This window comes from Gorilla gorilla, chromosome X (assembly GCF_029281585.2).
Source record: "Gorilla gorilla gorilla isolate KB3781 chromosome X, NHGRI_mGorGor1-v2.1_pri, whole genome shotgun sequence".
Classification (NCBI taxonomy): Eukaryota; Metazoa; Chordata; class Mammalia; order Primates; family Hominidae; genus Gorilla; species Gorilla gorilla.
Window position 1 is genome coordinate 45,765,224 of NC_073247.2, and position 14,936 is coordinate 45,780,159.

Sequence of the window (14,936 nt, forward strand, 5' to 3'; positions counted from 1 at the left end):
TGCCTTCAGCCATGATTGTGTAGCCTCGCCAGCTATGTGAAATTGTGAGTCAATTAAACCTCTTTCCTTTACAAATTACCCAGTCTCGGGTATGTCTTATTAGCAGCAGGAGAATAGACTAATACAGTTTGAATGTTTGTCCCCTCCAAATCTCATGTCGAAATGTAATCCCTAGTGTTGGAAGTGAGGCCTTTTGAAAGATGTCTGGGTCATGGGGGCAGAACCCTTGTGAATGGCTTAGCACCATCTCCTTGGTGATGAGGGAGTTATTGCTCAATGAGTTCACATGAGATGTGGTCGTTTTAAAAGAAACTGGCACCTCCCTCCTCTCTCTCCTTTGTTCCCACTCTCATCATGTGATATGCCAGCTTCCCCTTTGCCTTCTGCCATGACTAAAAGCTTCCTGAGGTTCTCACCAGGAGCAGATGCTGGTATCATGTCTTCCATATAGCCTACAGAATTGTGAGCCAATGAAATCACTTTTCTTTGTAAATTACCCAGTTTCAGATATTCCTTTATAGTAATGAAAATGGACTACACATTGATAATATTTTTTCTCATACTGGTGAGGGTTAACAATTCTGAAATAACTCTAAATATAAATCATATTTGAAGAACTAAGTAAATATATTGAAGAAAATGAGAGCCACTTTCTCACTGTCAGAGAAACAGGAGATAACGCCAAGATGAAACATGCTGCTTAATTGAAGATGAAGGTATCATTTTTGCCTCATGGATATATAGATTGAAAGAAATAGAAAGATATAAAAATGAATACAGATAACAGATACATGTATATAAATGGGTTGTACAAAAAGAAATATGACCCAGCTTTGTCCAATAAGAGAGCCTAAAAGAAGTATACCCCAGCAGTAATGAGCATACCTAGTTCCTGGATTTTGGTTTGTAAATATCATTCTTCATTAACAGGAATGAGAGCTCCTTAGAGATGTGGCTAGTTCTAGGACAAAGAAAGAGAAAATAGAAGTTAATCATAGAGCTTTTTGTGGCATCAGAAAGTTGGAAAGTGCTAAAACATAAGTTTGGGCAAGTAAAAAGGAAAGAGGAATGAAACAAAAAGAGCCCCAAATATCCAAAGCTAGAACAATTTGGCACAAAATAATTAAATAGTGCTAGCCTCTAACCCTGAGATGGTAAATTTATTGTGTCAATTTGACTGGGACACTGCGTGCCAGATTAATGGTCAAACATTATTCTGAGTGCATCTGTGAGGGTGATTCTGGATGATGTTACCATTGGAATCGGTAGACTGAGTAAAACAATTTTTTCTTCCTAGTGTGGGTGGGCTTCATCCAATCAGTTGAAGGCCTGAATAGAACAAAAAGCTGATCCCCTAAGGAGTAAGCAGGATTTTTTTTTCGCTTTTAGACTTAAACTGAAATGGCACTTTTTCCTATATCAAGCCTGCCAGTATTTGGACTAGAAATTACATCATCAGCTTTCCTGGTTCTCAGATTTTCAGAATTAAACTGCTATGACACCTTTGGCTTTCAAGGGTCTCCAGCTTGATGACTGCAGATCTTGGGACTTGTTAATCTCCATAATCATGTGAGTCAATACATTTTAATAAATAAATCTCTCTCTCCTCCCTCCCTCTCTCTCTCTCCATCTTTGTCATTAGTTATGTTTCTCTAGAGAATCCTAACTCATATAAACCTGAAGAATAAAATAAATATCCATGAGACCATGCCAATATAAATAAGTGGTTGAATGAGTAAACAAGTGGAGAATAAGGGATAATTAGTCCCTAGAGAATAATTCCAAATAACAAATATGGATGACAAGAAAAAATAAAAATTACTGTTGAAAACCTATGTGATTATTACTGCAGTGAAGATACACTGATAAATGTTAAAATCAGTGGGTAAAATTTTAAGCAGAAACAGAATGTTTGCATAGTCCCAAATTTTCTCTCTCCAGATATTTGTTAATTACAAAAAGGAAAAACTGTAACATTATAGTGGAGGAACCTGTCGGCCACCACCTTGACAAGGTGATCAAGTTTAACAACCCCATAATAGGATATCCTGTTGTCATGTGTCTCCTGATATAACAATGTGGTATTCTTCTGGAAAAAAAAAAAAACAAAAAACCATGGTCTCAATTTAATCATGAGTACACATGAGACAAATTCATATTGAAGGACAGTTTACAAGGCACTTATCTACTATTCATCAAATGAGTCAGGGTCATAAAAGACAAGGAAGAATTGAGGAACTAACACATATTGGAGGAAACTAGGTAAACAGGACAACTAAATTCAATCAGTGTAGGACGTCGGATTACATTCTGAAACAGAAAAAGAACATTAGTAGAAAGACTGGTGAAATATAAAGTCTGTAGTCTATTTACTTTTATTGTACAATGTTAATTTCTTAGTTTTGACAATCATACTGTGGTTATTTGGGAAGCTAACACTGGAGGAATCTGAGTGAAGAGTGTCTAAGGGTTTTCTTAACTACTTTTACAACTGCTCTATAAACCTAAAATTATTTAAAAATGAAAACTTACAACAGTAACTTGTATACTCTGTGAGGATTTCAAAGTACCCCTTAAAAAATCCTATTCGAATAAAAACAAATCAGAATCCTGATCTGAACTTCTCTTCTTCTGGGAAAATCATGTTAATTTCTTTAAACTTTCTTCACACATTTAAAGAAATACTATTTATCCTTGTTTTTCTGCTCTGCATTCTCTCTAGATACTCTTTATCTCCCTTAAATTTTGGTGTTGCAGTATTCTGATTGACTAGGCCAAAGCGGGCAATATTAGCATCAATATTCACTTCACTGTGATGCAAGCTGGAGCTATGCAAACCTGTCTTGAAATACTAATAAGAGAAATGATCCGGGAGGGAACCTCAGAATTCTAAAGAACATAAATACAGACAAGAGAGAAAAGGATATAAGAAAAACTAAAGGCTAAGACTGGAAATAGTTGACTAAACTTTTAAAAGTATGGATTATAAATATAATTATTGTTTATAAATTATGTACTTATTCATACATTTTCCATAATTTAAATTCTAATTGTAGAATTTAAAATAGACAATAAACTTTGTAAAACACCTAAAATTTTACTTTAAATTCTCATCTACTTAAAAAATATTGCAGTAAAATATTACTTATGTTAAATAAATTTACTTTCCATAATAGACAATGAAAAAATAACTTAAACCATCCAAAATTAAAAAGTGAGAAAATTTCATATTAGAATACACTGCAAATAGAAGTCATTCTAACTTCTCATCAGGTGTTGTGGTTAGCCATATACATGACTTTATCTAAGTCACTTCACCTCTCTGAGTCAGCTTCAGGATGATAGTGTGGAGATGTGCCAACTCTCACAGCAAAATTCTAGCAGGAGATCTTCATTCACTTCACAGTCTTTTGAAAAGCACCCCTGGAATTGTACAAAAGTGTGGCCCTTCCTAAAGTGCAGATATTTTTCTTCTTAAATGAATACATCAAGTTCCTCAGAGTTTCAAAATTAAAGAAATAATAAGTAGGGGTAAAGAAATAATAAGTAGGGGACAACCTGGAGTCTAGAATTTGATTCAAAAAAGGAGAATTTCTGGACAAGGATCACAGTTCTGTACAGGTAGGACAATTCCAGCATGCCCTGGATATCTGCCTATAATCTTGCCATCTCTCTGCTAAGTTATTTTTAAAATTTAGGTAGAACACATATACCGAAAAATACTTTAATATGAAATGTACACCTGAACATAATATTTTTGATATTCACCCTGATTTTTGCACATAGCAATATTTTATGTTGCCAAATAGAATTTCATTAAAGGAATAGACTTCCCTTTATTTATTTATTCTACTTACAATTAGCTTTTAATTCCGCCTCTGTAAGAAGACATTGTAAATAAGGCAATTTGGTTATACCTGAATACGAGGTTGTTTTGGTAGATATTGGTTACTTCCAACAGTTGTAGATAAAAAAATCTCTCTAGGTCTCCTCTCCCAGGAATCACCAACAAGTGGTATGTTACAAGTCATAAATAGTATAAGCCTACACACAGCAATTTATGAGAAAGTAAGCATAACTTTGTCCTTTCAGGGATTTCAGTAAATTTTGCCTCAAATCTCCATGAAAATCAGACATTCAGATTCCTCCAGAGGTGACCGAACACATGAACCAGACATAATCCTAGACTGAGGTCACCACTCTAAAAGGTACAGGATTTTTCTTGCTTCTCTAGACCTCCTCTCTTGATTCATGCAAAGGCATAAAGATAGACAATATTCTAACAAATCCACATATATTAAACACCACTCAAGTCCGTAATTAAAATTATTCCTAACATTATACTAACTAATGAACCATCTGGTGCTGATCAAATATACAGTTGAAGGACACTTCTGGAGCCTGAATTTCTGAATAAAGACTCTGAATGTTAAATAACTACACCCTTTATTATATACTCTTGATAAGGGGGCCTCAAGGGTTCACTAATGATCTCCAGAGTATAGATTGAAAACCTACGCATGCATGTATATTATACAAACCATATTTTAAATATTTTAAATAAAATTACAAACAATATTAAAAATTTTCTTCTAAACACTCAAGTCCAACTTGCCAAAACAGAACTAATCTCTACATTAAGGAGTTAGCCCAGGGAGGCGGCTTCTCTTGACATATTGGAGACTACCCAGGGCTGTTCATTTGCCTGATTCTGTCCTATCTTCTCATTCCTGGGCCATCTGTGAGGTTTACTCTCTGTAAAGAATCAAAGGGTGGGAAAAAGAGAGCAAAATTTCATCTGTTATTATAGTACATGGTTGAACTTGAGCCCTTGGCAGATAACTCTGAAAAGAATGGGAATATCTCTTTTACTCATTGGCTATTTCCCCAAGACATATTGTTAAAATAAATGTTTATTTCATCCAATCTGTAGTTGGATGGTGCAGTTCACAAACCTGCAAGTCAGATAATCTAGGCTGGGCTTGGCTAACTCAACTCCATGTGACATGTCTCATTTGGGACCCTGGCTGAAGGTACAACACCTGGTGAAAGCTTTTCTCATGGTGATATTTGAGGTGGAAGAAGGAAAAGAATAATTTTATCTAATTCAGAAGTTATCTAGAAGTTAATTCAAATTATAAACTTGGAAAAGGTATTTATGAAACAAGGTAGTAAGGAACCAGTAAGTGGGGAGAGAGATGTAAAGAAAGTTATATATATGAAGATTTTTTGTAAGGAAGGCTATAAAGGAAAGATAATCTTTGATGAGAAAATACTTTCTAGGGTAAATTTTTTTTGTCCTGGGGTAAAATGACTGGTTATTTAAAGAAAAAATAAGAGGAAGAAGAAGAAAATCTGGGACTGAACAGAAAGCCTAGGCATGTTGTGGACAGTCTGTGTAAGTCACATGTAGTTTTTACTGTTTCTCTGTGTGTGTATCTTCATGAACCAAAGAGAAAATAGAAAGTTGAAACAGTTTAGATAATAAAATATTCTTTAAAACCTGGAAAATTGGAGAAATTTGGCTAACTTTTTAAAAATTTGCCTAATTAACATTTTCATATTTAAAGCTCTTAGTCTTGATGAAGATAAAATAAGAAATATTGTAAAGAAATGCATTGGCAGTTTTGCATTTTTTAAAATATAGTTAATCATGAAGCCAGATGTAGTGTGGAACCAAATTTCATACACATGCTTGCATTGCTTCATACTATATATAGTACTATTTGCTATTTTGCACAGACAGTACTAGCACTAAAGTGCTTACTGGTCATGTACCTAAAGTGAATTTCTTAATTGCAAAAAAATGTATCATTATATTGGTGGACCTAAAAATATTAAATTGTGTTTCAGGAATAAAATATTATCTTTTTTAATAGGCTCTGGGTAACACTGTAGCATCCAAGGTAAACTTAGTAGGAGAAAAAATTGAGGTGGGTTTCCTGTTTGTTTTTACTTCTAATTTTTTATTTATTTGCCATTTGTTCTGCTTTGAGTTTTACTTATGTATACATACATATAAACCATTGACTTTTTTTAGTTCCTAATAGAAGACTTTTATTTGGTTCTGTGAATAGTTTTTGTTTCCTATGCATTTCTAACAAGTCATCATTTGTTTTATTTATCTAGAATTCGTAAGCTACCTCTGTCAAGCCTTCAAAAACTGACGGAGCACACCAGCCACTTAAAATTTGATTTTCCTTACCTCTGATAATCTAGAGAGCTACAGGAGCTTTAAGTTTCCTAGCCAAAAAAACAGATAATTATTATAAAAAGTTCTGAACAGAAATAAGAACATTATATATTTTGTTATTTGGAAAAGTGGATGATAGTAGCAGTGCTTAAATGGTGTTTAGTTAGTTTTAGATATTTTTCTTTAATGAGGAAAAATTGTGATATGGATACAAAGCTTTAATGTTCAGGAAAGATTGGCCTTGTCCTTAAGACAATTATATTAATTGGAATTTCTCTCAAACTACCTTAGTTGTGTTTACTACTATTAAAATTAAATGGCATTCACTTGGATTAAGTAGTAATTTAAAAAATGTGAGACTTTCTAGTGATCTTTGATCCCAAGCCGTTTATCACTGATGGGCCTTCATGTGTGCACTTGAAAACAAAATATGTATAAGTGTTGCACTAGTTTGAAGATTTTGGTAGCCAAAGTTACCTCATCAGTTGTCAGTACTGTATCTAGAAACCAATCTTGGAAATGTGTGATGATACTCTTTTAAATAGGTGAAAAGAAATTATTGTGTGCTTGTTCTTACTTTATCTCTGTTTTATTGTCTATTACTTAAGTGAAAGATTATTTACCTTCATATTGAACTTTCAGAACTAATATTTGCATTTATCATTTTTTGATGGAGACAAAAGTTAGTTGTCTTCCTTTCATAAGTTTGGCATACAACATATCACTTTTTGATGCTTTTAGTCACAGTCTGTCACTAGAATGCTGGCAATTAGACATGTGCAATGAGTAACCTAACTACTTGAATACAGTGATTTGAAGTGTTGCAGGCAGTAACTCTTAAACACCAAATCACAATGTTTTAATTTTGAACGTATTAGAAAGAATGTTAGGACATTCTGTAATATAAATATTCTATTAACTAATTTTTGTGCTGTTATGTTACAGGGCTTTGACTCCTGGGTCTGAAGGAGGCACAAACCCCTGCTAAATTTTGAGCATTGATACCAGTTGAAGCCTCATCTTTAGACTCACGGAAAAGTGACAATCAACATGAACTGCTTTTGTGAGACAGAAATTAAAACTATTCAGTCCCTCTATACTCAGGGACTATTATAGAAGAGGTGGGCACATGAGATTGCAAGGGCCAATTTTGAGGAATAAGATTAGTTCAGAGTTTTTCTATGTATTAAACATTAATATCAAAAGCACCCTAATAGAAGGCCAGCATCTGGGCCCATGTGTCAGAATAATAGGGTTTTCTTGGATCATGCTCTTTAATAGAACATTGTAAAATGTTATAAAAGGTTGATGGAAATCTTACCTTATGGTCAAACTGATTAAAATTAGATAAATTTTTATAAGGTTTTATTAAAATTAGCTTTCACATTAATACACCATACAAAGGTAAAATATGGTTTTTCTCTTTTGAACAAAATTTTTCATGTAAGAGATAGTATAAGAGTTTTGTTTACCTTTGGAGTAAACTGCAGAGGACAAATGGGGGGAAAGAGACAGATATAGCTGGCCTCAAGCTGTATTTATTAAGTAGCATTGTTTAGGAAACTGAGTCTCCTCTTTATCAAAGAGTAAATATTTTTGTATTATCATTTTGGCTAAATGAATGACTATTTTATAGTAACCTGTAACCTTATTTTTAATATCAAGTGTCTTAAACTTTTGATATTTGTCATACTTTTCAAGAGCAAAATTTAAAGTTCTAAATTCAGTCTTTTTTACCTAAAACTATTTTTTTGAATGTTAGTATCCCTGAAGTCCAAGAGAGATATATTATGCTTATTAAGCTTATTTGTTATGTTAGGATTATACAGGAATCATTATTAAATGTGAGATGGTACTTAACTTTTTTTGTTATATTTATATAGATATATTGTTAATATGTGTTTCAGGATTATATGACATTCCTGAAATTCTGATACGTATGTATGTTATTGGTAATAATTATGATTATTATGTTAAATTGTTGTATACCATAGAAATAACCAAATTTTATTGTCAACTGTGTCTTTGACTATGGCTGTCCTAAGACATTTGTCACCCATAATTGATGTTTTGCTTTGATCCTTCTCAAAAAAGTGATTTATAATCAGCTACTGTCTAGAGCTTGCTTTTTCAGGGGAATTCTTGAAAAGGACTCTTCAGCGTGGGTTTCTGATAACATTGGAGATTGTGCCATTGGATTAGAGAGCAGAGTGCTAATTGAAAGGCTGATATGTTCATAAAGATTGCTAATCAAATATGAAGCAAAGCAGGAGTTAACTGTGTGGACTGAACTAATGGAGGACTGAAATCATTTGTATAGCCTTTTTGTTTGAAATACTGCTGATTCCTTTTGTTTCATGTTTCAGAGTCTGGGGAATTGTTTTCTTAATGCTATTCATAGCCTTAAAATATACTTTAAGTGTATTGGTAGAGTATATGTTTGTAAACAGAATTTGAGTCATATATTTTTCTCTCTTGGTCCAATTTCTCCAGAATTCATTAATCATTTGTGAAATTCTTAATTCATGGCAATGTATTTATTTGCATAAGTTTAATAAGAATCTATTTTCTTGGCCGGGCGCAGTGGCTCATGCCTGTAATACCAGCACTTTGGGAGGCCGAGGTGGGCAGATCACGAGGTCAGGGGATCGAGACCAAACTGGCTAACACTGTGAAACCCCGTCTCTACTAAAAATACAAAAAAATTAGCAAGGCATGGTGGCGGGTGTCTGTAGTCCCAGCTACTGGGGAGGCTGAGGCAGAAGAATGGTGTGAACTCAGGAGGTAGAGCTTGCAGTGAGCTGAGATCGCACCACTGCACTCCAACCTGGGCGATAGAGGGAGACTCCATCTCAAAAAAAAAAAAAAAAAAAAAAGAGAGAGAGAGAATCTGTTTTCTTGTATAATGGGACACAGTTGGAGGAACTGGTTATTTTTCCAGGGCTTTGACTGGAATGGCCTTGTGAGAGGTTCCAGCAAAGCCAGTTTAGCAGAACCTATTGGGCAATGATTATTGTTGCACTTTGTGTGGGTAATCAGGCCAAGCATATGGGACTGAAGCTAATTTTGCAGGTAGTTTGGTTCTGCTGCTATTTGTCTTTGGTGGAAGTGGGAGACTGGAGAGAGAAATACAGTGTTTCAGAAGAAAACTCTAGTATTAGATTAACCTTTGATTCCTGAGTGGCCACGTGGTCACCTATGGTATTGAGATGCCTACAACACCCCTCCCTCAGCATGAAGCAGCCAGAAAGATCAAGACCAGATTCCCCATGACTAAGGAATTTATAAATAGAAAAGAGGGACTGAAACTGACACAATAGTTCCATAGATAATTTGTTTTTATTTTTGTTTTTTAATAAACATAGAAATCGACCCTTCTGTTCTTAAAGCTTGAAAGTTATATTTATTTTACCTGAGGTCTTTCCTCAAGAAATGATCTTCAGGCCTCTCAAAAAAGTATCAAAGAACTAAAACTCACCAGATCATTACATCCAGACCATGAGATACTGGACTTCTCATTTACCATGATTGCTTCCTTGCCTCTCCCTATTTTCTATTTTTCTTACACATTGTTACATTTCTTCCCCGCTATATAAACCCCCTAATTTTAGTCAGTCAGGGAGACGGATTTGAGAATGAGCTCCCATCTCCTTGGCTGCAGCACCCAATTAAAGCGTTTTTCATTGGCAGTAGTCATTGTCTCAGTGATTGGCTTTCTTTGTGGCAAGCAGTAGGACCTAGACCAGACCTCTGGTGTTTTGGTAACACTAGTACGGTGGTTTTTGAATTATGATGCTTAGGCCAGTAACGACAGTATCACCTGAGAACTGGCTGGAAAAGCAAATTACTAGGCCTCATTCGACTTGCTGAATTAAAAACTCTGGAGGTGAGGCTTAGGAATCTGTGTGTTAATAAATATTTTGATGATTCTGATGTATTCTAAAGTTTGAAACCCACTGTCCTAAGCACAAAATAGCACAATAGCTGGCATAGAGTAAATGAAAAGCCTGAAGAAATGAAAGTTGCCATAACTGTTACAATACAAATACCGTATAGCTGAATTAATAAAGAATGAAGTTAAGTGTTAAGATTTTTAACCACTGTTTCCTCCTGTAAATAACTGGACAATAATACCGGTAGCCAGTATATAGGGAGAGGCAGAGAGAACTCCCTTTGAACATAAGAAGAAAAGCAATTGTCTTCTGAATGTTTTTCAAAGACACACAATAAAGATAATATGTGTTAATTAACGGTGGAGCAGGTCAACAATTGAAGCGCAGAACAAGGAGAGGCAAAGTTTGGCAATGATTATCAAAGATATTTGCAGTGAAGGTACCATTTTGCCTAATGAATTTGGCTAATTATTAAAGTCCCAGTGGCAAGTCTATTACTTTTGTAGACTTTCTGAAATTGATGCATGCCATTAAGTATTCATAATGTATAACTGCCTTTCTGTGTTCTGATCATTTTTATTTGCTTTCTCATGCATGTCTATGTACTTGTTACTTAAATGCCAGGGGTTCAGTCTAGGTACTGTTGCTCACACACAGAAAGCCAATTATGCCAGGGGTTCAGTCTAGGTACTGTTGCTCACACACGGAAAGCCAGTTACTAAGTCAACAAGTATTGCCAGGAAAGAAAGCTGTATTCAGGTGCTGCAGCCAAGGAAAATGGGAGATCAGTCTCAAATCCATCTTCTCAACTGACTAAAATTAGATGTTTCTATAGCAGGGAAGAAATGTAACTATGTGTGGGAAAATAGAAATTATGGAAAGACAAGGAAGATGAGTTGGTCAACAAAAAGCAGGTTGTAGATTAGGCAATCAGGATGGATAACGAGTCTGATGTGTCATTGTCCAGATGTGGTGATTTGGTTAGTTTCAGTTCCTTGATACTGTCTGGGAGGACTGATGGTTTGTTTCCTGAGAAAGGAGCTCAGTTAAGACAAATGTAAGTTTCTCAAGTTTTAAGACCGGCAGGGTCAAATCTCTATTTTTACTGTAAAGAAACCATACACATCAGTTCTAAGGGACAACTGGATCAATTTCATACTGATGACTGCTCAAACATCCCCCTTGACTACTCTAAGAGGAACTCAAGTATCAAATCCTCCCTTCTCAAATGTCAGTTTCTTCTGCCTAGAACGGGCAAGTAAAAGTTTGTTCTTGCTTTTATTTTGAGTTGTACACTTAGAAGCCTTTTTTTCATATTTAGCTTCATAACAACCCTATAAGTACTGTTATTATCTCTATATGAGGAAACTGAGAATCAAAGATGTTAAATAATATTATTAAGTACACAGCTAAAAGGAAAATCAAGACTTAAACATAGGCCAAGGAAGCAGTGGGACTCATGATTGAAGTAAAAGGGCAATGGGCAGGAAGGAATACTAATTTAGGAAGGTGCAATAGGAACTTAAGACAAGTAGAGCCAACATGAAAGCAACAGGAGCTTGCAGATTGGAGAGTTTGCTATATTTAAAGTGACCATACCTAATTTGAGATGTTTTCTTTTTCATTTTTTAAACCTGGTTTGGTCCATATTTGACAGATATTTGTTCATTTGAAACAAAGGAAAAATCTATATCAATGATTTCCAATGGTAGTTGTATCACCCCAAGGAAGTATTTGGGAAATATTGAATGACATTTTTGTTGCCAGAATGATCAGAAGGCACTGTTAGTATTTAGTGGGAGGAATCATTAATGTTCTTCATAGGACAGTGTCACACAGCAAATACTTCTCATGTTCTCTGCAAAAATTTTAATTATCTCACTGGATATTCTTATAGGCGACTATCCAGTCTAGAAGTGAATAAATTCATTTTCAAGGGAAGATTGAACACAATAGCTCATCTTTAGAAAATCATGTAATCTGTGACTACACTAAACATAATTAATACCAAAACAGCGCAGCTGTTTCAGGGAATATTTGTATACATGATTTAAGAACAATATCTGAATACAGTCATCAGGACTTCTAGTGTGGTTATGCTGAGGACAAATATATATTATTTTTATTATGAATTTATTTATATTTTTACATTTCACTTAGGGTATTAGCATACATGCATAATTACGTTGAAGTAAGATTTTATTACTTAATAATTTTTCCACGGAGATAAAATATATGTTTTAAAATTGGAGCATTAATTCTGATGCGGTTGAAAACCAACTCTCTCTAAGATACTCTGATAAACATCATTATATCCGGAAAATATCTTTATGTAATTGCTATTGTTAAATCATAATTTTGTACAAATAATTTTTATAAGGAGAAAGTCAACTCTGCAAAATATTTTTTAAAATTCTATATAAAGACATAAATTTATACAATCTAGTATTTGTCAGTCAACAATTTGCTTTGGAATTGAGGTTTGTATTTATTAGATTAGAATTACTTTTCCTATAGTTCCTGTATTTCAAGTTCATTCCATGGATACTTTGTTTATACTTGAAGAAAATTTTAATCTGGCAACCCACCAGTAACTAATAGTTAGAACTTTACATGAAACATATCCATTTATACTCCAAGAATTACCATACACACGCTTCCAAAACACAGAGGTGCAAATTTGTCTGAAGGCCTGCCATTTAACAAAGTGAAATCAAAGTAATCTTTGCATGGTAGAAGACAAACTAAAATGTGTGAGGGAGAACTCCACTCTTTAGACCCTCAAATTCTCAGATTGCAGGCTTAGATCTAATTCTCTGGTGGACATTGACAGGATAACCTCTTCACCAGCTTTAGGTGCAAAAAGAGGGTTTATGTAAGGTTTTGGAATCCTGCAGAAAATGACTTAATTTCCTTCTTCTTACATATGTATTACTCTTCAGATCACTGTTTTATAGTGACACATGTGAATTCTCACAGGAAGAAGCAAAGGAAATTCTTGTTCTGAAACAGATGATTAGGAAAAATCAGACAGCATTTGAAACATGAACAGGAACAAGACCTTCTAAAATAAGTAAAATAACACTAATACTTTGCTCATTGCTGAGCAGGAATTATATCAGAAAAGAACATCCATGTGAAAGTAAGAGAGTGACATACAGCAAAACACTTCTAAGCATTTTTTTTAATAGCAAGTTTAAGTTTAGGTTCTCAAACCTGTTTGCACAATAGTCACCTAGGGAGCTTTGAGAACTACCAATGCCTGGTCCCCAAACACAGAATTCTGATGTGACTGCTTTGAAGTAGGGCCTGCGTATCAGTATAAGCTCCATGGGTGGCCCTACAATTCAGCCAGGTCTAACAACCACTGACTAGTCGCTTCATCAGTATCCTTACGGCTCTGCCAGTACACACCTATGGGTGATTAGTACTAATTTAAGCATTTGCTTTGATTAAGTTCATAGTTTTACTGTATACCTTGGGGCTATGTCATTGCTTTTTTTTTCTTCTAATAGCAATAGTATTCTTTTTCTCTCTTTCTCTCTCCCTCCCTCACTCCCTTCCTTCCTTCTTTCCTTTCTCTTTATTTCTTCCTTCCTCCTGTCTACCTTTTTTCTTTTTTTCCCTTTCTTCCTTTCTCTCTTTCCTTCTTTTCCTTTCTTTTTTTATTTAACTAATATTAAGTGCTTTGTTGTTAGTGGTAAAATGAGAGTTACTGTGTTAAGCTCTGGGGAAATAAAATTTAACAGGCCCTACTCCCTGTTCCTGAGGTGGTCACAATCTAAAGTTCTGAGAGATGGACAGAGGTGAATTAGGCTATAGTGTTCAAACCATATCTTAAGTCACTACACATATTAAGCCACCCTCTGGATAACAAATACACTCATCACGTTTTGTCAGGGAAACTATACAAGTTTCCATGTCCTGTCTTATTATCTTCATAACACACGTTGATTGGCATTCTTTTATTTTTAATCTAAATTTTTGATAATTCTTGGCAAAGAAGAAAACATTTAATACATAACAAAGTGAAACTTAGTGCCTGTATCTGTGATTTTAGGAAATAATTTAGTAGTATTATGAGATTTTCTTCAGGCAATGCAGACTCCTCTCAATTAATTTGAAATTAAAGGTTGTGTCATGTACTTTGAAAGAAGTTATTCTTAGATCTTTACTGAGGCTATATGTTACATATATTAGTTAAATGTCCAGAATATGTGAGAATAGTTATTTTATTTCATGAATGGGCACCTGTGCTTCTTTTCTCTATCAGTGCTTTTTAGTTTTATTATTTATTACCTCTTGCCATTCCTCTTCTCTCTCTATTTGCTCATCCCACAAATATAGAACTCCTTTGAAATTAAAAACAGAAGACACTAAAAATTATATGTGAAGGCACCAATGCGTATGGAAATTTTAGATAAGATGAATCTGGGGTAGGGTAAAAGCAGAGGTCTAAGATGGATGAGATGTTGGGAGTAGATCTTTCTGCAGAACCACTTTCAGAGCAATACAGAAAACTGAGTACTTTCAGGCCTTGAACTATACTCTCTTACACTTTCTATAGGGAAAGAAGACAAATGTTTCCCTCCAGAACCACTGTTCTGATACATTCTCATATGCTGGAGCAAAGCTAAGGTCATTAGGCAGGGGATTGGAATTGCTGATCCAATTGTTCTCAGCCATTCCCTAAAGAAAATTATTAAAAAATATATATATATATATATATATATATATATATATATATATATATATATATAAAGTACCCTGGAAAGAGTCCTGTGAATATTTTTAAAATTTATACACAATATTTTACATATTTATGGGGTAACATGTGGTTACTTTTTATA

General features: G+C 34.4%; 1 long non-coding RNA gene across 1 annotated transcript in view; it reads right to left on the bottom strand.

Moving 5' to 3' along the window:
* The window catches only part of LOC134757910 (uncharacterized), a 415,727-nt gene that overhangs the window by 136,920 nt on the left and 263,871 nt on the right, over window positions 1-14,936 (bottom strand). Inside the window, exon 3 of the long non-coding RNA XR_010132512.1 lies at window positions 886-961. This is a non-coding gene — a long non-coding RNA (uncharacterized lncRNA). The remainder of the gene's footprint in view (window positions 1-885; window positions 962-14,936) is intronic.